This window comes from Petaurus breviceps, unplaced genomic scaffold (assembly GCF_028583685.1).
Source record: "Petaurus breviceps papuanus isolate PSGF00001 unplaced genomic scaffold, PetGlider_PUasm1.0 37, whole genome shotgun sequence".
In the NCBI taxonomy this organism is placed as follows: domain Eukaryota; kingdom Metazoa; phylum Chordata; class Mammalia; order Diprotodontia; family Petauridae; genus Petaurus; species Petaurus breviceps.
The window spans coordinates 41,166,431-41,194,026 of NW_027186296.1; the positions used below are offsets into that span (position 1 = coordinate 41,166,431).

The following is a 27,596-nucleotide window of genomic DNA, read 5'->3' on the forward strand; positions in this document are numbered from 1 at the left end:
CTTACATCTGATTTCTTCAGTTAGGAATGACAAAATTTCCTCCCTTCTGCTGAAAATTCTTCTTTAATGACAATCACCTCCACACACTATGCTATTTTTGGTCACAAAACAGTTTCCTTTGCTTTTTAGAATGCAATATTTTGGCTTTTATTTTATTCCTCTTGACTGATGAATACATAGTCTTATGTGATTCTCACTGTTTTTCCTTGATATGTGAAAAACCTCAACTTATCTAAATGCAAGAATTTGTCTTTAATGATGAGACTCCAGCCTACATAAAGAAATCTAAGGCCACTTGCATAAAGAGTTCTGTTACCTCCCTGAACTGTCCTTAGAGAGTCATATGACCACCACAATAAGAAGCATTTTATTAAGTGCTGCCCATTTACCAGACAATGTATTAAGTGAAGATTCATAGAAAGGAAAAGGATTAACATGTTAATGGGGCAGATAACCCGCAAACAACAAGTACATGCAAGATATATACGTGGCAAGTTGGAGGCAATCTCAGAGGGAAGACACTAGCATTGAAGGGCACTAGGAAAAGTTCCTTGCAGAAGATAAGATTTGAAGGAACATGAGGAAACCAGGACTTGGACACAAGGAGGGAGAGTATTCTAGGCATATTCTAGGAAAGAATGAAAAGGGAGGAGTCAGGAGGTTGAGTGTTGTGCATAAGGAACAGCAAGAATGCCAGAATCACTAGATCATACAGTATGTGGATGACAAGCAGAAAAGAGATGCTAGTCACATGATAAGAGCAAAGTTTAACTGATGGGATCATGCATGTGCTTCATTGTTATCCATATAATTTCAAGAAACTACAAGAAGACTGTCAACATTTTGGGTGGGTTCCCTATGGATACTTTACAGGAGGATATGGACAAGAACCACATATGATGGGGCAAATGTAGATGGATTTAAAGAGTCCCCATTGATAAGATCTTAGATTTACCAAAGTATCTGGGTTTTTTTTATTTTTTGCTTTTTGGAGGGCAATTGGGGTTAAGCGACTTGCCCAAGGTCTAGTAAGTATCTGTTTTGGAAATAGATTGTTGGGGGGCAGCTAGGTGGCACAGTGAGTAGAGCACCAGCCCTGGAGTCAGGAGGACCTGAGTTCAAATCCAGCCTCAGACACTTAACACAAAAACTAGCCATGTGACCTTGGGCAAATCACTTAATGCCAATTGTCCTCCAAAAAGTAAAAAAAAAAAAAAGATTCTTGTTAGTATCTTTTGTTTTTATATCACCTAATTTCCCCATCCTGCCCTTTCCTGTCCCTGAGTCATTCCTTATAATAAAGCATTTTTTAAAGAAAGGGAAATATAAGAAAAAAGTCATCAAAACAAATCTACTCATTGAAAAATTCTGATGTTATATGTAATGTTCTACTTCTGCAAAGGAGTAAAGGGAAGTGTGTTCTTTGAACCCACATCTTTCTGACTCCAAGTCCAGTAATTATCCACTACAATAGACTGCCACCACTAATTATATTTAGTGAAAGAAATTACTGAGACTTTCCTTATCTGTCAATTGAACTGGGCTAATGATTATTCTCCCACAAGAGACTTTCAGCTTATCACAAACAAAAGACAATTACACTTTTGGTTTGGAGTTGCTCAAAGCTCAAAGAGGGGGCACATGAACCAGAGAAGTGGCCTGAAGAACCCTGAGTTTGTTTGACCTCATTATCATAGCACCATCCTGAATCTGCTTAGGCACATCTATCAGGGCTGTTGGCACTCCTGGTTTTATGAAGCACCAACACTTTTGTTCTCCACCCATTAGTAATATGTGACCACAATTCAATCTAAATCTTGCTTCTAAAGAAACAAGAGGCTAGAAATCACTCTGATTCCTTATTCTTCTACCATATGTAAAAGTGGATTGTACACATTTTAGTCTTCAAATGCCAGCAAAATAATAGCTGAATCGTGAAGAATAGAGAACATTGAATGTTCTCAGCCTCAAATGGCACAAGACTGTTAAACATGCCCACAAGCTTTATACCTCTGGACCATTTAGGGAGTAGAAGTTATCTTTTGAGTATTGAGTTGAATTAGGGTTCATGGTGGAAGATGACCCATCTATCATCAATCCTGGCTCAATCAGCAAAAGCTCACAGAAACATTGCTAACTATTAGACCCTGGGATGTTTTCAAGGCAACAAAAAACAGCTAAATCCTAGATTGGTCCCAAGTCCTGTGATCTTGGTAACTGAGATGTAGGGGTTCCCAGGGACTCACATCTGACATCTAGACAGATGGCAATGCTCAACCAGTTGTGTGATCCCTTAACCCCTCCCAGCCTCAGTTTCCTCATCTGTAAAATAAAGTTAATATTAGAGAAAGGAACAAGCTTATTAAGTGTCTGTCATGTGCCAGGCACTGTGGTAAATGTTTTACAAACATTATTTATTGCCTTTGATCCTCATGAAAACCTTGGGAGGTAGGTGCCATCATTATCCACCTTTTATAGATGGAGATTGAGGCATATGGAGGTTAAGTGACTTGCCCAGGGTCACACAACTAATAAGTGTGTGAGGCTAGATTTGAACTCAGGTCTTCCTGACTCCAGACCCAGCTCCCTATCCACTATGACCCTTGATGCCTCTACTTCTTCTACTTCACTACTACTTAAAGTGCTGTATAAATGCTGGCTAGCTACTAATCCCAGCTCACTCACTCTCTGGGCTGCCCCACCTCCTCAAAAGCTGCTTCTCTGCCTCAGGATGACTTCTGGAGCCCGCTGTCTTGGAAGGCAGGACTGACTGGGATTGCCTTTTCTTGAGGATCCCCAACTAATCTCCCCTATTGTAATGTAAGCCTCTGTGATTTGGTCCAGCCATTTTGGAAAGTAATTTAGAAATGACTTTACATGCCTAAGAAACTATTAAACTGTGCATATTCTTTGACCACTGCAGAAGGAAATGGCAAACCACTCCATTATCTTTGCCAAGAAAATGCCAAAAGCAGTCATAAAGAGTCAGATGCAACGGTGAACAACTAAAAAGCAAAAACATTTTGACCTGCAGATACCTCTAGTAGGCCTATACCCCAAAGAGATCGAAGAAAGGGGAGGAAAACCCATATGTACAAAAATAATTATAGCAACTCTTTTTATGGTGACAAAAAATTGGAAGCTAAGGGGATGCCCCAGTTGGAGAATGTCAGGTCAAGTTATGGCATATATATAGATGTAATGGGTTACTCTTCTACTGTAAGAAATGAAGGAGATACCAGAAGTGGAGTGGAATGAATAGAACCAGGAGAACAATTTCTACAATGACAACAACATTGTAAAAACAAGTGACTTGAAAGACTCACGATTTCTAATCAACGTAATGATTAACCACAATTCCTGAGGACTCAAGATGCTGTGCCCCTCCAGATAGACAGATGATGGACTTAGAGTGCAAATTAAAGCGTATATTTGGAGGGGTGGGAGAGGATGGTTATCATAGGAATTTATTTTGCTCAGCTACATATGTTTGTAATGGGTTTTTGTTTTTCTTGCTTTCTCAACGATTGGGTAGAGAATTTGGGACTGAAGATAAAATTTAAATTAAAGAAATAGTTAAAAAAAATTTTTTTTAAAAGTCCTTTATAATTGGGATGATCTTGTTTTCTGGTGTTTGCACCCCCATCCCTTAACACTGTGCCTGGTACTTAGCAAGTGCTTAATCAATGCTCTTTCTATTTATCTGTAGCTCTACCTGCCTTCTTGTCTTCAATTAGAAAGTGGAGAGGGGAGGGCGGGAGGAGGTGTAGGGGTTGGGGGGAAGGAAGCATGTTATTTGTGTGGATAACAAGATTTCATTTCATTTCATCATTTGTTTGGGCATAAAAATTACAGCACAAATGAAGCACTTAGAATTTTTGGATCCTCAAGACACATTTTCTTTCATTCGGAATTCATCAATGGTAGTATCTGGTAGGGTGTCAGCTACATTTTTGCAAGGTCAATATTGACCTCATTATGAATTGCTCAAACCACTGAGCACAGAATGAATAGCCATGGAGCTGAGAAATCAAGAGAATGAGAAAGAAAGAAGGAACAAGGATCACTGGGGAGTGAGGAAAGGAAATTAAAAAGAAAAAAAGTCTGAATTACAACTACGCTATTCAGAGTCAGATATTAATTTGTGCTGACAAAATAGTCTGATCTCATAGAATCACAAGTTAACCCTGCTATCAGAGGCATCTGTGATGTGGAGGGCTCAGTAACTCTCTGGGGCTATAACATTGTTCTTGGCTGGAGTTTCCCTCAGAAACTTTGAACTTGGGAAATAGTCCTTCTGGGGCTTCCTAGGAGCAATCACATGGTCAATGACTCCCTTTCACTGTCTCCTACTTACCCCCAATGTCTCCTCCTGTCAGAGGCATCCTCCTATCATCCCTATTTTACCCTGTTGTGGGAACTCATTATCACTGGCCACATGCTTAGGCAAGGTGACCTTACTCCAGGCTGATGCTCTTATAACCTTCTCAGTTCTTCACGAATTAGCAGGCTGTTCCAGTTCTTTCCCTTTTCACTACCATGAGGCACTGAGGAATATGTAAATTAAGTACACAAAAATTTCCACTATGGCTTTTATTGATTTAAAAGGTAAATGACAGATTATTTATCTATTCCCTTTCTATCTGGAATAATACAAAATCATTCCAGATAGATAGGTATCTAAGAAATAGAAGGAAATGCCTCTTTTTTTTCACCCAAAATGTTTTTTTTTTACATGTAAGATCTAAGAAGGAAGGCATATGAACAGCCTGTGAAATTTGCTAGGGTCCCCAGGGACTCATTTACCGCACTCTACTAAGCCAACAACATCTTTACAATTTAAAATCAGGCTAAGGTATGCTCCTCAGGGTGAATTGGACCCCAGCCCAGGATTTAACTATTCATGCCTCTAATTAAGATCTGTTATGTGCTGTTATTAGAGCCTCAGCTTGCATTTTTAGCAGCTGAAAGGTCAGAGGGTCTGATCAATGCATGATAAAGGAAATTTGATAAAATGTCACATGTAGGAAAAGTCTGGAGCTTATTCTGAAACCCCAGTCCCTTTAAAATTGTCCGTGGGGAGCAGCAATAACAGACATCCGCTACTATATCATAAATTTGCAATTTGCTCAGTGCCTTGACACCTTTAATCTTTTTTTCTACTTCTCTCTCCCACTTCATTCCTTCCCACTCCCCCTTCCCAGCTAAATCTTTTCCTACCTCTCAGCTGCTACAGAGGGAAAGAGTTAAGAGAGAAGAAATGCATGACAGCACAAATATCTTTCTGTCTTTCAACCTGAGACTCAAACAATCTTTTCCTTGTTCACAGTTTTCTCTTGTACTAAACATGGGTCACTGAGCCCCTGGTTGTATTCCATGGCATTTGAAGCTTCAAGTAGTTTTCCCTTAAAGAAAACCACACATTCTCCTTTCTCAGTTTCCTTTTTTCCCCAGTGCCTACATATATATATATATATATATATATATATATTACTTGTAAGGCATATTTTTTGTTTAACTAACTAAGCTCCTACAGATTGGGAACAGGATTCATGAATTAGAACGATTACATGGAGGAAAGGGTTTTTTTTTTTCCTCCCAGCAATAAAATCGCTTTCCCTCTTCCCTGGAACACATCTTTCACAAAATTATACTTTTAACCTTTGATCGTTCTACCATAATTGCATTCCTCTCCTCTCCTTTTGTTTCATGTATTTTGTATGTTGCAGAAAAAACATTTGGGGGACTATTTTGATTCAATGAACAATGACATCTAATTAATATCCAACATATATTCAAGAACATGCAAAAATCCCTACCATCTGTTATTCTGCTCTGAGATCTCAGTTTCCTTTTGCTCTTTCATCCTTTCTACCATTTTGATTGCCTATATATTATTTTGTTTACTATCTTAATTTTCCTCAAGCACCATTGAATTCCACACTATTTATAAAAGTAGGAACAAGGATATGTGGTTTAATTAAAAGAAAAAACTGCAAAATAATGGTTTGTTATTTGTCCTAGCTATAATAAAACATTTGGGGCTTAAATAGTTAACCCTAAAATGATAACAGATGCTGCTTTTCTTTTGCTAGATCTTTGTTTCTCTATAAGAAAGAGAGGCATAAAGACAAAGACAGGATGCTGGAATAGGAAAGGGAGATTAAGAGGGGAAAGAGAAGAATAGAAGAGAGGAAGGAAGAGGAAAAGTGCAAAAATATTGGATGCAATAAAAGATAAATAAAAATTTGAAGGTGATGGTGTACATTTTATAGTAGTAGAAGCTTTATACCAAAATGAGGGAATTCTAAAATGAAAAACAAGAATATTTCCATTAAATTAACCATACCAATTTAAATATCAAATCAGGATGTGTGTGTGTTGTGTGTAACTGCTTAATGTAAGCCACCAGAGAACTAGGATTTTGTCTAACTACAAGACAAAGAGTAAACATTCTAGGAACTTACGAAACACATAATACAAGGATATATATTTACATATATGTGTCTGTATGTACCTATATATGTATATACATACATATCACAAATATATTTTGGTGTAGAATTTGCATCCTATCTGGGTCTTCACAATTCCCCAGAGGCAATTAAATCCTATCTCCTCCTGCTGCTCTTCAGTTCTGAACCCATTCAAAATTATCCATCCACAGTATCTGTTCACAATGTATTTATTGATGAACCAACTCCATGGGTTGTTGCCAGGGCCATATGCATCTTTTTTTTTTTTGAGGGGGGAAGGCAGGGCAGTTGGGGTTAAGTGACTTGCCCAAAGCCACACAGCTAGTAAGTGTTAAGTGTCTGAGGCGGGATTTGAACTCAGGTCCTCCTGACTCCATGGCCGGTGCTCTATTCACTGAACCACCTAGCTGCCCCGGGCAATATGCATCTTGATCTACTTGGTTTTTCTTTTAATTTATTTTTTTCTCCACTTAATAGTACTTCCTTTTTCCCAATTACATGTAGAAATAATTTTCAACATTCATTTTTACAACATTTGATTTCCAGACTTTTCTACCCCCCTCTTTTCTCTCCTTCCTCCCCAAGACAACAAGCAATCTGATATAGGTTATACATGTGTAGTTATGTTAAATATATTTCCACACTAGTCATGTTATGAAAGTAGAATCAGAACAAAAGGCGGAAAAAAAGAAAGAAAAAAACAAAAAACAAAAAAAGTTAAAATAATATGTTTTGATCTGTATTTAGACACCATAGTTCTTTCTCTGGATGTAGATAGCATTTTCGATCTTGTGTCATTTGGAATTTTCTTGGATCATTGTGTTGCTGAGAAGAGCTAAGTCTATCATAGTTAATCATCACACAATATTGCTGTTACTATGTGCAATGTTCTTCTGGTTCTGCTCATTTTTACTTTGCATCAGTTTATGGAAATCTCTCTAGATTTTTCTGAAATTTGCCTGTTCATCATTTCTTATAGCACAACAGTATTCCATTACATTCATATACCACGACTTGTTGAGCCACTCCCCAATTGATGGGCATCCCTTTGATTTCCAATTCTTTGCCACCACAAAAAGAGCTGCTATATATATATTTGTACATGTGGGTCCTTTTCCCTTTTTTGTGATCTTCTTGGGATATAGACCCTAATGGTGATATGTACAGTTTTATAGCCCTGTGGGCATAGTTCCATATTGCTCTCAAGAATGGATGTATCAGTTCACAACTCCACCAATAATGCATTATTTTTCCAATTTTCCCAAATCCTTTTCAACATTTATAATTTTTCTTTTCTGTGTTATTAGCCAATCTGATAGGTGTGAGGTGGTACCTCAGAGGTGTTTTAATTTGCATTTGTCTAATTAATAGTGATTTAGAGCTTTTTTTCATATGACTATAGATAGCTTTCATTTCTTCATCTGAAAACTACTTGTTCATATCCTTTGGCCATTTATCAATTGGGTAATAACTTGTATTCTTGTAAAACTGACTCAGTTCTCTGTATAATTGAGAAATGAGGCCTTTATCAGAAGCAATGACTATAAAAATTGTTTCCCAGATGTTTGCTTTCCTTTAATCTTGGTTGTATTGGTTTTATTCATGCAAACCCTTTTTAAATTAATGTAATCAAAATGACCCATTTGCATTTCATAATTTTCTCTATCTCTTGTTTGGTCACAAATTCTTCCCTTCTCCCTAGATCTGAAAGGTAAACTATTTCTTATTCTCCTAATTTACTTATGTTATCATCCTTTATGTCCTAATCATGTACCCACTTTGACCTTGTCTTAGTGTATGATATGAGATGTTGGTATATGCCTAGTTTCTGCCATACTATTTTCCAGTTTTCCCAGCAGTTTTTGTCAAATAGTGAGTCTTATCCCAGAACTTGGAGTCTTTGGGTTTATCAAAATGAACATTAATATAGTAATTTATGTGTCCTGTGTACCTAACTTATTCTACTGATTCACCACTCTATTTCTTAGCCAGTACCAATAGTTTTGATGATTACAACTTAATATAATTTTAGATCTGGTACACCTAGGCCACCTTCCTTTGCATATTACCCCATTAATTTCCTTGATATCCTTGACCTTTTGATTTTCCAGATGAATTTTGTTATTTTTTTCCAGCTCTATAAAATAATTTTTGGTAGTTTGGTGTGGCACTGAATAAATAAATTAATTTAGATAGAATTGTTATTTTTATTATATTAGCTTGTTCTACCCATGCACAATTGATATTTTCCCAGTTGTTTAGATCTGAATTTATTTGTGTGAAAAGTATTTTGTAATTGTTTTCATATAGTTCCTGGGTTTTTCTTGGCAAGACTCCAAATATTTTAATATCGTTTACAGTTATTTTAAATGGAATTTCTCTTTCTATCTCTTGTTACTGGGCTTTGTTGATAATATATAGAAATGCTGATTTATGTGGGTTTATTTTATATCCTGCGATTTTGCTAAAGTTGTGAATTATTTCAAATAGTTTTTTAGTTGATTCTGTAAGTATACCATCATATCATCTGCAAAGAGTGATAATTTTGTTTCCTCATTGCCTATTTTAATTCTTTCAATTTCTTTTTCTTCTTTTATTTCTAAAGCTAACATTTCTAGTACAGTATTGAATACTAGTGATGATGATGGGTATCCTTGTTTCACCCCTGATCTCATTGGGAAAGCTTCTAGCTTATTTCCATTACATACAATTCTTGCTGATAGTTTTAGATAGATGCTCATTGTCATTTTAAGGAAAACTCCATTTATTCCTATGCTCTCCAAATGTTTTTAATAGTGCTGTGTTTTGTCAGAAACTTTTTCTACATCTATTGAAATAATAATATGATTTCTATTAGTTTTGTTATTGATATAGTCAATTATTTTGATAGCTTTGCCAATATTGAACTAGCCCTACATTCCTGGCATAAATACCATCTGGTCATAGTGTATTATCCTGGTGATAAATTGCCATAATCTCTTTGCTTATATTTTATTTAAAATTTTTGCTTCAATATTCATTAGGAAAATTGATCTATAATTTTCTTTCTCTGTTTTGGTTCTTCCTGGTTTAGACATCAGCACCATATTTATGTCATAAAAGGAATTTGGTAGAACTCCTTTACCTATTTTTCCAAATAGCTTATATAGTATTGAAATTAATTGTTTTTTAAATGTTTGTAAATCCATCCGGCCTTGGGGATTTCTTAGGGAGTTCATTGATGATGTATTTAATTTCTTTTTCCAAAATGAGGTTAAGTACTTTATTTCCTCTTCTGTTAACCTGGGCAATTTATAGTTTTGTTAATATCCATCCATTTCACTTAGACTGTCAGGTTTATTGGCTTACAGTTGTACAAAATGGCTCCTAATTATTACTTTAATTTCCTCTCCATTGGTTGTGAATTAACCATTTTCATTTTTGATACTAGTAATTTGGTTTTCTTTCTTTTTTTAAAAATCAAATTAGTCAAAGTTTTATCTATTTTATTAGGTTCCCCCCCATAAAACCAGTTCTTAGTCTTATTTATTAGTTCAATAGTTTTCTTACTTTCAATTTTATTAATCTCTCCTTTGAGTTTTAGAATTTTTAATTTGGTATTTAATTGGGATTTTTAATTTGTTTCTTTCCTAGCTTTTTTAGTTGCATGCTCAATTCATTGATCTCCTCTTTCTCTGTTTTTATTCATGTAAACATTTAGAGATGTAAAATTTTCCCTAAGAATTGCGTTGGGTGCATCCCACAAGTTTTGGTATGTTGTCTCATTATTGTCATTATCTTTGATGAAATTATTGATTATTTCTATGATTTGTTGTTTGACTCAGTTATTCTTTAGGATTAGATTATTTAATTTACAATTAATTTTTAGTCTATCTTTCCATGGACCTTTATTACACATAATTTTTATTGCATCATGATCTGAAAAGGATGCATTTAATATTTCTCTCTTTCTGCATTTGATTGTGAAATTTTTATGCCCTAATACATGGTCATTTTTTATGTAGGTGTCATGTACTACTGAGAAGAATGCATATTTTTTGTATCCCCATTTAATTTTCTCCAGACTTCTAGCATATCTAACTTTTCTTAAATTCCTATTTACTTTCTTAACTTTTTCTTATTTATTTTGTGGTTAGTTTTTTCTAGTTCTGAGAAGGGAAGATTGATGTCTCCAAGTAGTATAGTTTTCCTGTCTATTTCTTCCTGTAATTCACTTAACTTCTTCTCTAAGAATTTGGACACTTTACCACTTGGTGCATATATGTTTAGTATTGATATTACTTCATTGTCTATAGCACCTTTTAACAAGATATAATTTCATTCCTTATCTCTTTTAATTAGATCTATTTTGCTTTTGCTCTGTCTGAGATCAATATTGCTGCCACTGCTTTTTTTTTTTGCTTCAGCTGCCAGAGGTATTAGATGGATGCCCTCTCTGAGGTCTCCACACGCTCTGGCAAGCTGGACACATACCCCAGGACCTCCACCCTAGACTTCAGTCCAGATCCAAGCAGGTTAAAGCAAGAGCGATTACCCCTCAAACTGGTGCTTGGTCCCCCTACAGTCTGCAGGCCAGGAGCTGAAGCTGCCATGTGGCGCTGGCTGGCTATGCTGGCGTCTCAGTGGCTTCTTGCCCCGGGGGCAAAAGCCACCCAAAGTCCAGACTGCACTGACCTCTCGCTTTGTCCTTCATATCTATGTGTTGATAAATCTGGAAATGGCCACAGCTGCTGCTGATCTGGAGTCCCTCTGGCCGGCAGCTGGTCAGGCCCGCCATGGGGCTAAAGCCTAGGGCTTAGGGCTGGGCTCAGCTCCCAGAGTGATGTGCTGGCCTATTCCTGCTGGCCTGCCGGGTTGTCCTCAGTGGGAGGTTAGCTTCTCTGCGTCATTTTGTGGGTTCTGCAGCTCCAAAGTTTGTTTAGAGTCCCCTTTTTACATGGATTGGGGAAGGTGGAAGCTGGTGCAGCGGGGAGGTCCTGCTTCTCCTCCGCCATCTTGACTCCGCCCCTCCCCCCACATGTTAAGGCAGCATTTTGTACTATTGAATCACTTCCTTTCTCTAATCAACAAACTAAGTCCAATGGAACCTTGCAATCCCTGTACCTTCCAGACCTGCTTGTATGACTGTCAAGGTGTAGTCTACTATAGAAGATTGTTTGCAAAAAGCTGCTTATTCTTTTCTCATATTTTTATTGAGGTTGCTTTCCACATATATTTTTATTATTCTTGTAAAAATTTTGTATAGAAGTAAAAGTAGGCATGTAGATAAGTTAGTGGTATATTCTTGGTCTAATCTTTTAATGGGTATAGGGAGCAGTAATAAGGTCTGAGTGTTTTTCCAAGTCTTTGGCACCCTGCCTTCCTTCAGGATTGATCTCTCACAATTGTGTCACTTCTAGCCTGGCCATCCTCACCATAAATTTATTTTGGTCTGGTTGTTCTCCATATCTTTGTTTTCTTTGGTACCATTTGTACTTCCTCATATAACACATATGGGATTATGACTAATATTAGAACCCAAATATAGTGACTTTAAAAAAAGAGACAATACTGATCATAATATTCCACCATCTTCCTGTGTAAGATTTTCCAAACAAATTTATATTCCAAACTTCATAGAAGAAAAAGTAGTCACATAGGTCAGTTATTGGTAATGCCTATGGCTGCCATATTGTATCTTGCCACTTGGAAAGAGGATAAATTTTTTAGCAGCTCAAGTATTTTCTAGATTCCTTTGGTTTCCTCATGAAAATTACAACAGTTAAAATTCTTTAGAAAATGGTGAGAGGGGAGCCTAGGTGATGCAGTGAATAGAACACCGGCCCTGGAGTCAGGAGGACCTGAGTTCAAATCCAGCCTCAGACACTTGACACACTTACTAGCTGTGGGACTTTGGGAAAGTCACTTAACCCCAACTGCCCTCCAAAAAACCCCCAAAAAGCAAAGAAAATGGTGATAGTTTTTTTTCTTTTAGTCATATTCCATCTTTCTTCTTCAAGAGCTTTTTAAGTAAAGTTGGAATTGCTTCAACTGGTCACACTTTCTAATCATTTTTGTGATTCTAACTTGTTACTAATTTTGATTTTTGCTATAACAAGGCAGGGATACAAGTGGATAATGACTCCTGCTTCAGAAACCCAGTCATTTTCTATCAGTTAAAATATAATCAATTTCATTTTTTGATGCTACATAAAAATGTTCATTATATATGGGCATAAAGCTTGAATGGATATAGTTTATAATATTCTGGTTTTTTCCTCCTCCTGAATCATGTTTTCAACATATTTTTTCATCATCATCTTCTATATCAATATTTGATTAAAAGTCACCTGGTATTGAGGTATGTGTTTATTGAAATGAGAGGGTCTTATTGAGGTCTTCATAGAATTCCTCTTCCTTCTCATCTTCTGCAATAGATATTGACACATAAGTCACAATTATATTTGTGGTGGTATTTTTGTAAATGCTCATCATAAGCACTGAAATATGAGATGACAAGTATCCCATGAAACAAGGTTCCTTGTTGTCTTTGGTTGCAAAATAAAGCCAGTGTAACAACTCCTTTAATTACCTCTCCAAGGAGAACCTGTGAAACTTTTGTTCATTTACCTGCAGCTTTCTTTTGCTTTTGGGTTTCATTCATACTAAGAATGTAAAGATTTAAATGATTCCTTTCTTCTAATAGTGTATCCACACACTGGTCACTGGACAAAGACTGCACATTTAGAATACTAACAGTTAATATTTTATAGAGGTCTAAACAACTGATTCTCCACCATTTCCCTTCCTTTTCCACCACTTTGTCACCATCACTGTAATAGTGGAAGGGAATCAGACAGAACTGCAGGTCATTTTTACAGGGTTTTTATTTTTTTCACAAGTTGTTATGGCCAAAGAATTCGTCACAGGCTTCCCACTTCTCTGGGGAGGAATTTCTCTGTACATTTGACTGGTCCTCAGAAAGCAGACAAAGTTTGCTGCTGGGATTGTACTTGAAGTCTTTCCCATCTGGTAGTATTTGCCAGAATTTATGCTTCTCTGTCCCACCCTTCAAGAACCTAGGTCATTCTGCTTCCATAATGAGCCATCAGAAGCTCTTAGTAAGGAAAAAAAAATTTAAACACGTTTTTAATGAGTGACTAGAACAGCACCACATAGATACATAGTATTTGATCTTTACAACTACAATGATGATGATCTCATCTTAGATTATTAATGAGAAGGAAAGGTCCATTTAATTCTTTAGATATAACCTGTCCTGGTGCCATATACAAAGAAGCTTAGTACTTTCAATCTTTTTAGATGCTGATAATGTTTTTTTTTTTTCCTCCATACTTTGGGATTTGAAGGAACAGCATAAGAAGGGTAGCAACATGGGCTAGTGGAAGGAAGACTAAGTTAGGTGACTTGCAAAGATGGTTCTCTGCTGATGCTATCCTGTTCTAAGTTCTCTGACACACTGAACTGCTTGGATTGTAATCAAGGTACAATAGTTGGGACCTCCGATGAAGAGGTAGATCATTTGAATCAAGAATTACTTGAGCCAGTCTTTTATACCTAGAGTTTTCTGGAACCTTTCCTTGAACTGTAGCAATTTAAGGGGCAGCTAAGTGGCGCAGTGAATAGAGCACCAGCCCTGGAGTCAGGTTCAAATCTGGCTTCAGACATTTAACACTTACTAGCCGTGTGGCCTTGGGGAAGTCACTTAACCCCAATTGCCCTCCAAAAAAAAAAGGCAAAAAAAAACCCCCTAACTGTAGCAATTTAAGCCTGAAGGGGGATCTTAGAGATCATCTTGACCAACTTCTTTATTTTACAAATGAAGAAAGTAAGAACCAAATGGGATGATAGTGTCAGTGACTAAGCCTTACCACTCCATCCCTCTATGACTCTGTGTTCACAAAGATGGAATTCAATCTTGGGGACTAACTCTAAAAAGACCATTTTTTCTATCTGTCTCAGGTACCTACCTAGATTTTACTCAAGGGAAAATTTTCTGAATAAAGTTTAGGTGTGATTTATATCTAGGTTTCCCCACACATGGGTAATAAGGTCCCCAACTTCTGAATAATCACTCAGTATATAAAATGAGTATGAAATATGAGGCAGATTTAATTTGAGCTACCATAGAAAATAACTAAGACACAAAAAACTCAGGACCTCATGAACAAATATACAAATATAAAGTACTCAAATAGCTAATTAGACTCTTTATGCTACCCTGGAAGATAAAGAGATTTTGTGGGATTGGTGAACAAATATTCCCCTTTACCTCAGACCTAAACCATCTGAGCAGGCCACAACAAGTTGGTAAAGTTTGGATCTGGCTCTTCACTTTAGTCTTTGTATGAAAGATCCTTTTCTGAGAAGCATGCTTACTACTAAGAAAATCTCTCAGAGAGGCTGGTAAACTCAAGAACTTTTGATCAATTGGAAAATCTAGAGAATTTGAGACAGACCAAACTCAGGATCACCCCCAAAGTAATCCTCAAGATTGAAAAAAATCCATTTCCCAAATCACTCAGAAAAGGAAATAAAAGGACAAAAGAAGATAGACAGGAACTGGAAGTTTAGAAATTTAGGAAGTTTAGAAGCTCCCTTCTCAGGGTTCCTTGAATAAGTACAGGCCATTTGTCATGTGATTTTCCTATAAGTCATTATTTTTTGTTTCTGGGGTAAGAGAAGAGAATTCCCTATCCTATACCCTTACTGCACTGCTAAGGAAGAGGAAGTATGGGGAAAGAAAAGAGGTGAGTTATTATTTTTTTTTAAGCAATCAGGGTTAAGTAACTTGCTCAAGGTTACATGGCCAGTTATTTCTGGGTGTGGTGCTAAGTATCTGAGCCTGGATTTGATCCCCAGGTCATCCTGACACTGGAGCGGGTGCTTTTACTCACTGAGCCACCTGGCTGCCCCTAAACAATTGGGGTAAAGTAACTTGCTCAAGGTTACAAGGCCAGGTGTTTCTGGGTGGGTAATAAGTGTCTGAGCCCAGGTTCGATCCACATGTCATCCCGACACTGGAGCCGGTGCTCTTACTTGCTGTGCTACCTGGCTGCCCCAGGGGGTGAGTTATTAAATATCTAATTTTTGTGGACCAACATAAGAGTCTATCCCTTCTATTTCTCAATCACAAATCCCTCTTGAAAGAGCCCCAGGCACTGGAGACTAATCAGAGGAGATCTCTGCAGGAAGGGGCTAGAGGGCACACCTACTTCCATTGGAGGATGGCCTTCAGACAAAATCTACTACCTAGTTTCATCAACTTGATTATCAAGGGCTCTCCTGATCACCTCCGTCACAGAGGTGATAGAACCAAGACCAAAACTTGGATCTGCTAATCCCCAGTCTAATAATCTTCTCATTATACTATACTTTTATAAGCAACTTATACCTGAATTTCTAGACCAATACAACTGCTCTTTCTTAGGAGAACTCGTCCAAGACCAGGCTGACACAAGAAGTTCATAGTTAGAATGAACCACAAACCAACTCATAGGGGATGCAAGGTCTAGGCTAGGTTTTATTTAGATGGATACACACATAGATGTTCAGTTCACCAAAGGCCCTTGATTATATGTTTTCAATATTAGGTGGCCTTATGAGAAGTCAGAAGCTCTGACTTCTAAACCCAGCTCCAACTAAATTTGCTAGACAATTTAGACAACTAAGTACCCTATGCTTCAATGTAATGGGTCAGGTAATTTACAACTGCTGCTTATGCCTATGCCTTGGTTTATTCATTTCTAGAATTGGCAACACCTTTGGTGCTGATTCCTTTTAAAATTCTACTTCTATTAATACTACAGAAATACTATATAAAAACCCATTATAAAGAAATAGAAACAGTCTAATGTAGTTGTCATAAATTTAGAGTACAATCTTAACTAAATCAGTTACGTTCCAAAAATCTATTTATAAATAAACTGTGTAGAGCTAGAAAATTATTTTCCTTTAGAAATACTATATAAAGTGATGTTTAGGTTATGAGGATAGCCCACAAACAAGCACCCAGAACAAACCTAACAGTCATAATATAGCTACATTTTAGTACTAACCAACATTCTGCATCCTAAGAGGAGGGGGGATTGACATCAATAGAGGGGAGACAGGAAGGAAGGAAGAGGAGAAGAAGGAGGAGAAAAAGGAAGGTAATTTCTTTGTCTTTACTAGGTACAGGACTGACCCTAGACAACATCTCATCTTCCAGTTCAGTACTCTTTCTATCTGGATGTTACCTAATGTATTATAAACATGATTTGTGTATCATAAGGACATAACAAGCCATGCAAGTGGTCAACATGATTACATATCTGTATATTGCTTTGTTCAACTTAGTAAAGTCTGGGAATTTGTTCTGTGAAGTTTGGATTCAGTCAAAGTGCCACACTTGAGGACCCAGATGACCCCCTGTGGCCTCGAGGTGGCAGGTTCCCTACCCCCATTGGACCATTATTTGGTGATAGTGGAAGAGTGAATGACTGCAAGACCATGGCCATTAAAGAGATCAGAATCACACTCTGGGCCTTAGTTTCTTTATCTATAAAATGGGAATGATACTTATGTTACCTACTTCACAGGATGGCTGAGAAGATCAAATAAGATATATATGTAAAAAGTTGTATAAACTTTAAAGCAATACATGGAAATGATTATTACTATCATCTGGAACATCAGCTTAAGATCCCTTCTGGCTCAAAAATTCTCATTCAAACCCCAAGTTTTAATAGTCCACTAGGTGTCACCATAAACCAAAGTGAGGTTTTAGTGTTTTGTTTTTTTTTAAGTTGTAGAATTATATAATTGTTCCCTTTGGGATCGATTTCTTTTTCAATTCTTCTGCTAACAGTACACAGAGTATCATAAATTTATTTTGCTATTTGTTTTGCCCATTTATTTATATCACCAGCAAAATATTCTTTGTCATGAAAATCCTTTTTAGTCAGGACATTCAGATTTAGATTACCACAAAGGTTTTTATTCCATCTTAGTTTGATTTTCTTCCCACCGTGAAAGCTACTTTTATTCTAACCACAGCACCCTCCAAAACACAACAAACATGAATCATAAGTGACAGATTGTGATGTGTGTCTGCTAGGGAGTAAAGGCAGTTAGCTCCAGTTGTCTCTGAAGAGATCATAAAACTACATTTGTCAGTCGGTTATAAAAAAGGTTAAAAGTCAATTGTGTGTCAGGCACTGTGCTGACCACTGGGGACAGAAAGAAAGGCAAAAACAGTGCCTGCTCTTGAGGAGTTTACAATCTAATAGAGGAGATAATATGTAAATGACTATGTACAAAAAGCTATGTCCTGGATAAATTGGAATGTCTTCTTAATATCAGCAGAGAAGCTAACTAGGAATTTCAGAATCATGTGTAAATTAAAGAGTATGTACTTGATGCCTGTTCTGCTCCCCACTCAAATATACCATGTGGGAAAGTCATCCCTCACCAAGCCTTGAAGATTAAATAAAAATCACCAATTTTTCAGTCAGGCAAAAATCCCCAAATGTTTATGTGCACCATATTATGTGGAAAATGAAGGAATTCAACTAGATGTTGGCTCAGGTAATTTAAATCTGCTGCTTATTCTTCCTTAACACCTTCTTGTTTTCTACTCTTTGAAATCTATCTTTTTATCATATTACTCTTAGAAGTTATCATTGCTCTCTCAAGTTATTGCTCTCCCAAGTTATCCATGCGCTCTTATTTGCTAAATTGCATGGCCTTTTCTCAGAACCTAATCCTCTTTGAATTCCCCAAATGTAGCTTTTGAAAATATTGACCTCCCTTTACTCTTTGATACTTCTCTTTTAGCTTGTTTACTTTCTGAATCTCCCTATAAAATTGCTCCTCATTTTCCTTTACTGGACCATTATTTATTCCTTGCCTTCTAAGCATCTATATCCTCCAAGTCTCTGTCCTGGGCCTTCTCCTTTTTTTCTCTACATTTTCTTTTCCTTAGTAATATCATCTCCCAAGAGTTCAGTTTTCACTAGCATTCAGAAGGACTCTCAGATCTTTGTAAATGTAGTCTTAAAATCTCTCCTGAACTATAGTACAATCTTCCATTTCTCAATACCTGTTGGATGTCTCCATAAGATATACTATCAATAACTCAAATTCAACACATCCAAAATTTAACTCATCATCTTTTCTCCTAAACTTTCTCCCACTCCAAACTTTCTTATTTTTATTGAGGACATCTTGTCTTCTCAGTTACCTAGGTTTGTAACTTTAGAGAGATATTCTTGATTCCTCTCTGCCGCACTCTTCAAAGTCAATCCTTTTCCGTTTCACATCAATTTGACTTCCACAGCATCTTAGATGCTTTTTCTTCATTCAATTGGTCATCTTGGTTCATATAGTTATCACATCTCTTCTGGATTATCTTAATAGCTTCCTAGTAGGTCTCCCTGTCTCCTTCCTCTCCTTGTTCAAAAACCTCCAGTGGATCATTATCGATTCTGATTTAAAATACAAATACCTTAGCCTGTCATTTAAGGCCCTCTGAAATCTGACATCATCTACCTTTTCAATCATTTCTTCCCTTCACATACTATATGTTCCAGCCAAATCTCACTAGTGATTTCCAAACACAGCAGACTATCTGTTTCACCTCTGTGCATTTGTACAAGCTGCCCCCTTTGCTTAGAATAAATTCCCTTCTTATATTTACCCTTCAGATATCTTCTCTTCCTTCAAAGATTATCTCAGTAAGCTTCACTTCTTCACGGAAACCTTTTCTGACCGTGACATCTATTATTCTCTCCATCTCCAAATATTGCTAGAGGATTTCATCTCATCTTTCCTTTGCCCCCTTAATTCTTTTCCTTGTATTCTACTTATCTATGTAAACTTCCCCAAACCCCTATGTCAACTTTTTGAATGCAGAAACTATTTTTTCTTTTCTGTCTAGCATTGTGCCTGACAGATTTGTTGAATTCAAGTTAATTGTAGAGCACTGTACCAGAAGATCCTATGAGAGTGCAAATGGCATGAAAAGAAATAGAGTTTTTATTCTTGAGTTGTTTAAGGTGAGAAATGACCAAGGAGGGCAGTAGGTGTTATTTGAGAGAAGCCTTGTCTCTCTAGTTATACAGAACTCATCTTTCCCCTGTACATCTCTTCTTCCTCCTAAGTTCACCATCTCTGTCAGCACTTCTCCTATTTTCCTAGTAACATAGGCTTGTAAACTTGTAGTTATCCTTGACTTTTCCTTCTCCTTCTCCTTCACCATCACCCACATCTAATAAGATGCTGAGTCCTACTGCTTCTATTTCTAGAAAGTCTCTTAACTCTGTTCCTTCTTTCTATCCACTACAACCATTCTAATAAAAATTTGAATTATCTCTCTCCTGGATTATTGCAGTAGCCTCTTAACAAATCTCCTGCTGTCATTTTAATTACATCTTTTAAATTCGTTCTTCTCACTTCTAAATATAATGGTCTTCTATCAGTGCTCTTCCTTCTTGATCTCTCTCTATGCTGTTGACCACCTTCTCCTGCTGAATACTCTCTTTTCTCTGTTTTTTTTTATAACACTATTCTCCTGGTTCTCCTTCTACCTGTCTGATCACTCCCTTCTTTCCCTTGATGAATCATCATCCATGTCATGGCCCCTAACTTTGCGTACTCTTTTAGCCTCTATTCAGTGCCATCTTCTCTTTTCTCTTTACACTCTTTCTCTTGGTGACCTCATTAGCTTCCAAGGGCTTAATTATTATCTTTATGTAGATAATTCATAGATCTATATATCCAGTTTCTATATCTCTCTTGAGCTTCAATCCCACATTATCAACTACTTATTAGCATCGCAAACTGGATATCCTGGGGACATCTCAAACCTAACAGATACAAAACAAATCTCATTATATTCCCCCACCAAAGCTACCCTTCTTCCAGCCTTCTCTATTTCTGTTGAAGGCACCACTGTCCTTCTAGTCTCCCAGGCTTGTAACCTTGGCCTTATCCTAGACTCCTCATTCTCCTTCATCCCACACATCTAATCAGTTGCAATATCTTGCTATTTCTGCTTTTACAACATCTCTCATCTCTGACCTTTTCTCTGTACTCATCATCTTAGTAATCACCTTAGTTCAGGACCTCATCAGCTACTGCCTAGACTACTGCAAAGGACTCCTAATCAGTTTCCCTGCCTCAAGTCTCTAAATGGTCTGCCTGAAGTATCTATTTATTTTAAATCATTCTACATACAGATATCAAAGTTATTTTCCTTAAGCACAGCTCTATGTCTATTAAACTCTGATTGACTGATGCTATTCAGTTGTGTCCAACTCTTCATGACCACATTTGGGTTCTTCTTAGCAAAGACACTAGAGTGATTTTCCATTTTCTTCTCCAGTTCATTTTACACATGAAGAAATGAAGGTAAACAGGTGTAAGTGACTTGCCCAGGGTCACACAGATAGTAAGAGTCTGAGGCCAGATTTGAACTAAAAAAGATGAATGTTCCTGACTCCAGGTCAGGGGCTCCATCCACTGCCTTATCCAGATACCTTCATTAAACGCTAGTAGCTCCTTATTGCTTCTTGCATATAAACTCTTTATATAAACATAAACTCTCCTATTTGGCTTTTAAAGCCCTTCACAACCTGGCTTCAACCTATCTTTCTAGCCTCATTATGTATTGCTCCTCTTCCTGCATTCCATGATCCAACCAAACTGGCTACAAAACTCTACTTCCTCTCTAATAATAGAGATTGGCCATCTCCCATGCCTGGGATGCACTCCCTCCTTATGTTTGCCTTATAGAATTCCTCTCTTTCTTCAAGACACAGCTGAAATACCACCTTCCCCAAGAAGTCCTTCCTGATCCTCTTGCCTCAACAACCTCCCTCCTGTCCCATATCCCTCCCCAAACAGGGAAGGTCTCTTCCTTCCTGTAACGTTTATTTTGTATGCACTCCCTATATATTTATTTGGTATATACTTAAAATCAGATATATGTCTTCTGAAAGAGATAGTTTTTTGAGGACATGATTTGTTTCATTTTTTGAATGTTTCCCCAGCACCTAGCACAATGCCTAGCATACAGATGATAATAAATAAATCAATCACATCCTGGTGATGTCAGAGAAATTAAAGAAAGCTACCAGCACATTGGATAGACTCCCCTCTCCCCACCAATAATGTACTTATGAAAATACACGGACAAGAATCAAACAGAATGGGCAGATGTGAATGGCTTATGATTTTCATTGTAAAAGATAACATATATATTGATGAAATCATACATCCGTTAGATAGTAATCTCCATGCTTAGCATAGAGTCTTGCCCATGGTATTTCTTTGATAAATGTTTGTTGAATTGAACAGCAGCAGGAATAATTTCTTGTATCTATTTATGCCACATAATAGTGATTCTCTGTTCTTGTACTATTGCTTGTTCCTTTATTCCTGTTCATACATTTCAGTCTTGAATTGTTCTGAGGCCTAATGTCCTCCTTTACCTCACTGGAAGCTCTGTGCTCAAGCAAGGGCTATGGGAATGGGTGGTATATAAAATTTTTCAAATTCTTACCTTTTGCCTATTTTCTGCTTCATTATTCCAAAGGACTCAATGTATTCTTTGGCTTTCTAGTTAAAATGCTTCTGCTGCTTGCTGCTGCTATTCTTAGGACCACAAAATCTCTGAGATGAAAGGCATCTCTGAGGCCATTAGTCTAATCTATACCTAGGAAGGAAGGAAGGAAGGAAACAAGCCTTTATTAAGTGCCTGTTATGTGCCAGACACTGTGCTAAGTACTTTGTAAATATTATCTCATTTGATTATCACACGACTCTGGGTGCTCTTATCCCCATTTTACAGTTGAAGAACCTGAAGTGAGCAGCAGTTAAATGACTTGCCCAAGATTATATAGCTAGTGAGTGCCTAAGATTGGATATGAAGTCAGATCTTGTTGATGTCAGGCCCAGTGCTATGTTGACTCTGCCACCTAGTTGCCTCTATAAAGGAATCCCTTCTACAATAGTCCTAACAAATGGTCATCTAGCCTTTACTTGAAAATTTCTAATGATGGGTCTCCCTATTGCCTCTTGAGGTAGCCCATTTCACTTTTATAAAGCTCTAATTCATTAGGACAATTTTCCATATCTCTATCTAAAGATATATCTATAGACAGATGAGATATCTATATCTATAATATGTATCCATCCATCCATCTATCTGTCTATGTATGTATGTATGTATCTATCTATCTATCTATCTATCTATCTATCTATCTATCTATCTATCTATCCATCCGTCTGCCTCTTTTCAACCTGTACTCATTTTTCCTAGTCTAACCTCTGGAACCAAGAAGAAAAAGTCCACACAATAGTCCTTTCTGACATGACAGACCTTCAACTTGAAGACAAAGACCTTATCTCCCTGAAGTCTCCTTTTCTGCCAGCTTATCCAGATCCTTCATGCAATCCTTATATGGGAGAATCTTGAGCCCCTTTCATTATCTTAAAAAAGTATCTTCTTGACATTCTCTAGTTTATATGAATCTTTCTTAATATATGACAGAAAGAACTGAATACAACATCTGTAATGTGGTCTGACCAGGGCCATTTACCACTTGATAGATAACCCATGGAGATATATAGACTCAGCAAATAGACAACAAGCTGGGCTCAGAATTGAACAGGAGGAAAAGAATGGGTTAAATTACTTCTGGAAAACTGCAAAATCCTTTCAATGAGCACAGGTTTCTTTCAGAAACAAAGAACTATCTTTTCAATAATATTTTTCTGCCAGTGCTCTTTGCCTAGAAGTTGTGGAATACCATAGTATCTGGAGAATTAACATTGAAGGTCACCCAAGCAGCAAGTGGAGAAGTGTAGAGTGGGCATGAATGTAGACTGACACTTTGGCAGTCAAGAATTAGGCAAGAGAAGTGGTATGATAGATTTCAGGGAGGTATAGAAACAGAAGAAATGGGGGACTCAGTCATTGGTGAGATCAAGGTTAACCAATAGCTAAACTACTTGTTTCATTGATATCATTTATGATGATAAAGGAATGAGAGGAAAGATACCAGCACTTTAGGACCCCCCTATTATGGACTTAGGGGAGGATGTGAACAAGAGTAGCACAGAATAGATAGGCATGTATGGGTTGCAGGCCATATCACCGGAGGGAGCATTCGCCTCAATGAGATCACTAATCTATTGGAGTATAGCTGCATATACTTGCTTCTACCTCCTAAACATGTCTTTTTCAAATCTACCAAAAGCATTCTGATCTCAAACACATAAAATATCTTCAATCTTTGTGAAATAGATGAATATTTCTTGACTTAAAATCATCATCAAATTTTTGCTACCCTTATATTTCTGAGCAGTCCTGAATTTAATTAGGGAAGGAGGACATTATTCTTTTCATCTAAAAATCTAAAACTTGAGTCATAGTTCTCTTGAGTCATATCTCCACCTACACATCAGGGAAAATTTATTAGTCGATATAGCTCTTCACTTGGAAGAAAATATCACTTGGCAGACTGATTGTAGAACTGGGATCTAGGATCTGATTAATTCATTTAACTCCCTATTTCAATTTCTCACCAAAGGAATAATAGTAGCTGTTTTCACTCACCTTACAGGGTAATTAAAAGAATGAAAACAGTAATATATGAGAAATTATTTCATTTTCCCCAGAAAGATGCTTTTTAATATTTCATGTACCAATTCAGGGTATCCTAAAAGTACAGTTTTAAGCTATTAAAGGTTAAATAAGCTTTAATATATTAACTGTATTAGTTAGCTATATAAACTGTATTAATTCATTTCCCCCCATCTGTCTGTTTTCCTAAACCCCTTTACCAAATTTCTGTTTTCTTTCCCTAGGGCCAATATATTTTTATTAAGTAACTATTGTTACCAAAGAGGGAAGTTCAGAATTTTTAAAAAGGCCTATGATTTTCATTAGTTTTTGCCTGTAAGTAGCTATATGTGTACATGCATACATATATGTGTATACATATATACACATGCATACATACTATATATATGTATATATATATATAATCTCTTTAGTTGAATGCAAAAAACACCCACACCAGTACTTAAATGACAGCATAATGAGGTAGCAGAATCCTGAGAGTCAGTTCGCAGCTTGTTAACTTCTTTACTTGCCCCTGCAAGTTGTCTTTTACAGGTGTTTCTGTGCGAAAGGTTGTTAAGCACAATAAAGACTGGATTTGGAAAATAAGTGTCATCATGGGGTGGAATTTATATGTTTATTACTAAAGGTCTCCAGTGATATATCAGGTAAAAAAAAAAAACTTCCTGATTTCTGGGCTCTCCTCTCTTAGTTGTGTCATGCTGAGTGGAAGCGTTCTTGACCTACCATGGGTTTCTTTGTGATCCTACTCAAAAGAAGGTTAGGTAAGAATACTGTCTCATCCTTATTGATTTTCCTATCAGACAATTCATTCCAGTTCATCCAGACATTCATTTATCACTCAAACTATTTGTTTCATTCAACCTACTTCCCTAAAAACAATGGAATTCTCTTTAGCCACTCCCATCCCTCAAAGCACTAATTGGATAGAGCTATTTCATCCCACTCAAATGGGTATTTACTACCTGTTTCTTCTTTTTAGAATTTACCTCCTTGTGCAAAGAAACAGGACCTTTATGTACAAAAATATTTATAGCAATTCTTTTTGTGGTTTCAAGGATTTAAAAACTGATGGGGTACCCACAAATAGGAGAATGCCTGAATAAATTATGTTATATGAATGTGATAGAATACTATTGTGCTATCAGATATGATGAAGGGAATGGTTTCAGAGACATCTGGGAAGACTTTTAGGAACTGATAAAAAGTTAAGTGAGCAGAACCACTGTCAACAATGTCAACAATATCAACAATACCATAGAGACAACCTGAAAGATTTAGGAATTCTGATCCACAGAATGACCAATTCTAGAGAATTCATGATAAAACATTTAACTACTTCTAGATAGCTAGATGATGGACTCAGAGGGCACATTAAAGCATTTTTTTTTTCACATGGCCAATTCAGGAATTTGTTTTGCTTGGCAATGCATGTTTATAACAGGTTTTGTTTTCCTATCTTTCTCAATGGGGAAAGGGAGGGAAGAAGTGACAGAGAGAGAATTGAGACCTGAAAACACCAACAAGCAGGAAAATAAAATAGAATTTAAAAAATAGAATTTATCTCCTCCTGTCTAACTTTCTTCTTGTTCTTTCTTTTTTTTCAACCTGTATTATCTGGACCATTTCCTCCTATTTTCAAAAAGTCAGTTCCTCCAAGTTTTCCTCAAGCCTTTAATGAATCTTAATGTCCCCTCTAACTACATCTCCGTCCTCCACTAACTCTTAAAATTAGTCATTTCTACCCCCTATGGTACAATTTCCTTTACACCATCTTTCTCCTTCAGTCTAGTTTTGTCCACATCAGTTTATTGAAATTGGTTCCACTAAGGACTTCTCAGTTAACTAAGCAAAAGTCATCTTCTTTTATTCTCATTTTCTTTGATACCTCTGCTTCATGAATAAACATTTTCTTTTATTGTGCTCTTCTCTTTAGATACTTTTTTATGCCTTAGTGTTTTGAGGCACTGTCATTTCATAGATTTTCCCCTCTGATGATTCCTTTAATGTATCTTTGATTATTTTCCCTTTAAACTTCCCTGTTGATAGTAGAGCTCTCCCAAAGACAGAGCTTTAAGTGGAGAATAAGAAGTTAGAAAGTACCAATCTATCATTTTGTGTTGATAAGGTAAAAGTTAGTAAATCTGAAAGGAAAGGAAGGGATGAACTTCACTTTCTTGATTAACATTGCACCTAAGTATAGACTCATGTTGAGCTTGCAGTCTAACAAAAGTCCTAGATATGACTGATTTAGAAGAACCTAGTTGTATGAACTGATACAGAGTAAACTGAGCAGAACCAAGAGAACAATTTTTATATAGCAATAAGATTGTTTGGCTATAAATGTAAATTTGTAAAGGAAAATTATTTTCAAAAACATCAGAACTCTGATCACTGCAAGACTAATCAAGACTTCAAAAGGCTGATGATGAGGCATGTTTCCTACCTCTTGACAGAGGGGCAATGGACTAGAGATACAGAAAGAAACTTACATTTGAAGACATTGCTAAATATGTGAATTTGTTTGACCATACTTTTTGATATAAAGGAGGAATTTTTTTGGGGGGGGAGGAGAGGAGAACTGTGGAGGGGATGTAACTAGGTAAGTAGGTAGTTATAGAGATGAGGAAAGAAAGAAAAGAACATCAATGGAACTTTTAAAAATACTTAGAAGAGTGAAGACGAAGAAGAAAGGAATACCCCACGAGCAAAATTATTAGTACTATTAAATTAAATTTTAATTAATACTTAAAGCATGTAATAAAAGTTCATTACCTTCACATATAATCCCTTTTCCATCCTTGTATGTTAAAATTCTCACATTTATTAAATTCATCATTAAAAGATAAAAAAAGAAAAGTCTCAGATCTTTTTCAGATAAGTTTCTTTATACCCATACCTCCCCTACCTTATACTTGTCCTTTTCCCTTTTTTATATTCTCTTTGGGATACAAATCTAGAAGTGATATTGCTGGGTCAAAGGGTATGCACATCTTTTTTTGGTCTGGAAGGCAGGGCAATTGGGGTTAAGTGACTTGCCCAAGGTCACACAGTTAATAAGTGTTAAGTTTCTGAGGCTGATTTGAACTCAGGTCCTCCTGGCTCCAGGGTTGATGCTCTATTCCCTGTGCCACCTAGCTACCCTTGCATGAACATTTTTATAGCCCTTTGGGCATAGTTCCAAATAGCTCTCTAGAATGGCTGGATCAGTTCATAACTAGGAAGACTCATCTTCCTTAGTTCAAATCTAGCCTCAGACATTTACTAGTTTATGAGGCCCTGGGCAAGTCATTTACCCCTGTTTACCTAAGTTTCCTCACCTGTAAAATGAGCTGGAGAAGGAAATGGCAAAACCACTCTAGTAACTTTGCCAAAAAACAAACAACCCAAATGGGGTCATGAAGTGCCATGGGCTGCTCAGTGTCCAGCACTTAGCATGATTCAGAGATGTGAATAAGGAATGACCAGGCCATGTGGGTAGTTCAAGGAAA

General features: G+C 36.8%; 2 protein-coding genes across 3 annotated transcripts in view; one reads left to right on the forward strand and one right to left on the reverse strand.

The window, feature by feature from the left end:
• The window catches only part of CA12 (carbonic anhydrase 12), a 241,089-nt gene that overhangs the window by 116,715 nt on the left and 96,778 nt on the right, over window positions 1-27,596 (forward strand). The gene's annotated exons all lie outside the window — the stretch shown is intronic.
• LOC138169158 (inter-alpha-trypsin inhibitor-like) overlaps window positions 1-27,596 on the reverse strand; it is a 136,282-nt gene that overhangs the window by 86,862 nt on the left and 21,824 nt on the right. The window contains exon 2 of one of the 2 annotated variants that reach the window (XM_069098359.1): window positions 22,021-22,173. The exons of the other annotated variant lie outside the window; for it this stretch is intronic. The gene's annotated coding sequence lies outside the window, so the exon portion shown is untranslated. The remainder of the gene's footprint in view (window positions 1-22,020; window positions 22,174-27,596) is intronic. 2 annotated transcript variants of the gene reach the window in all.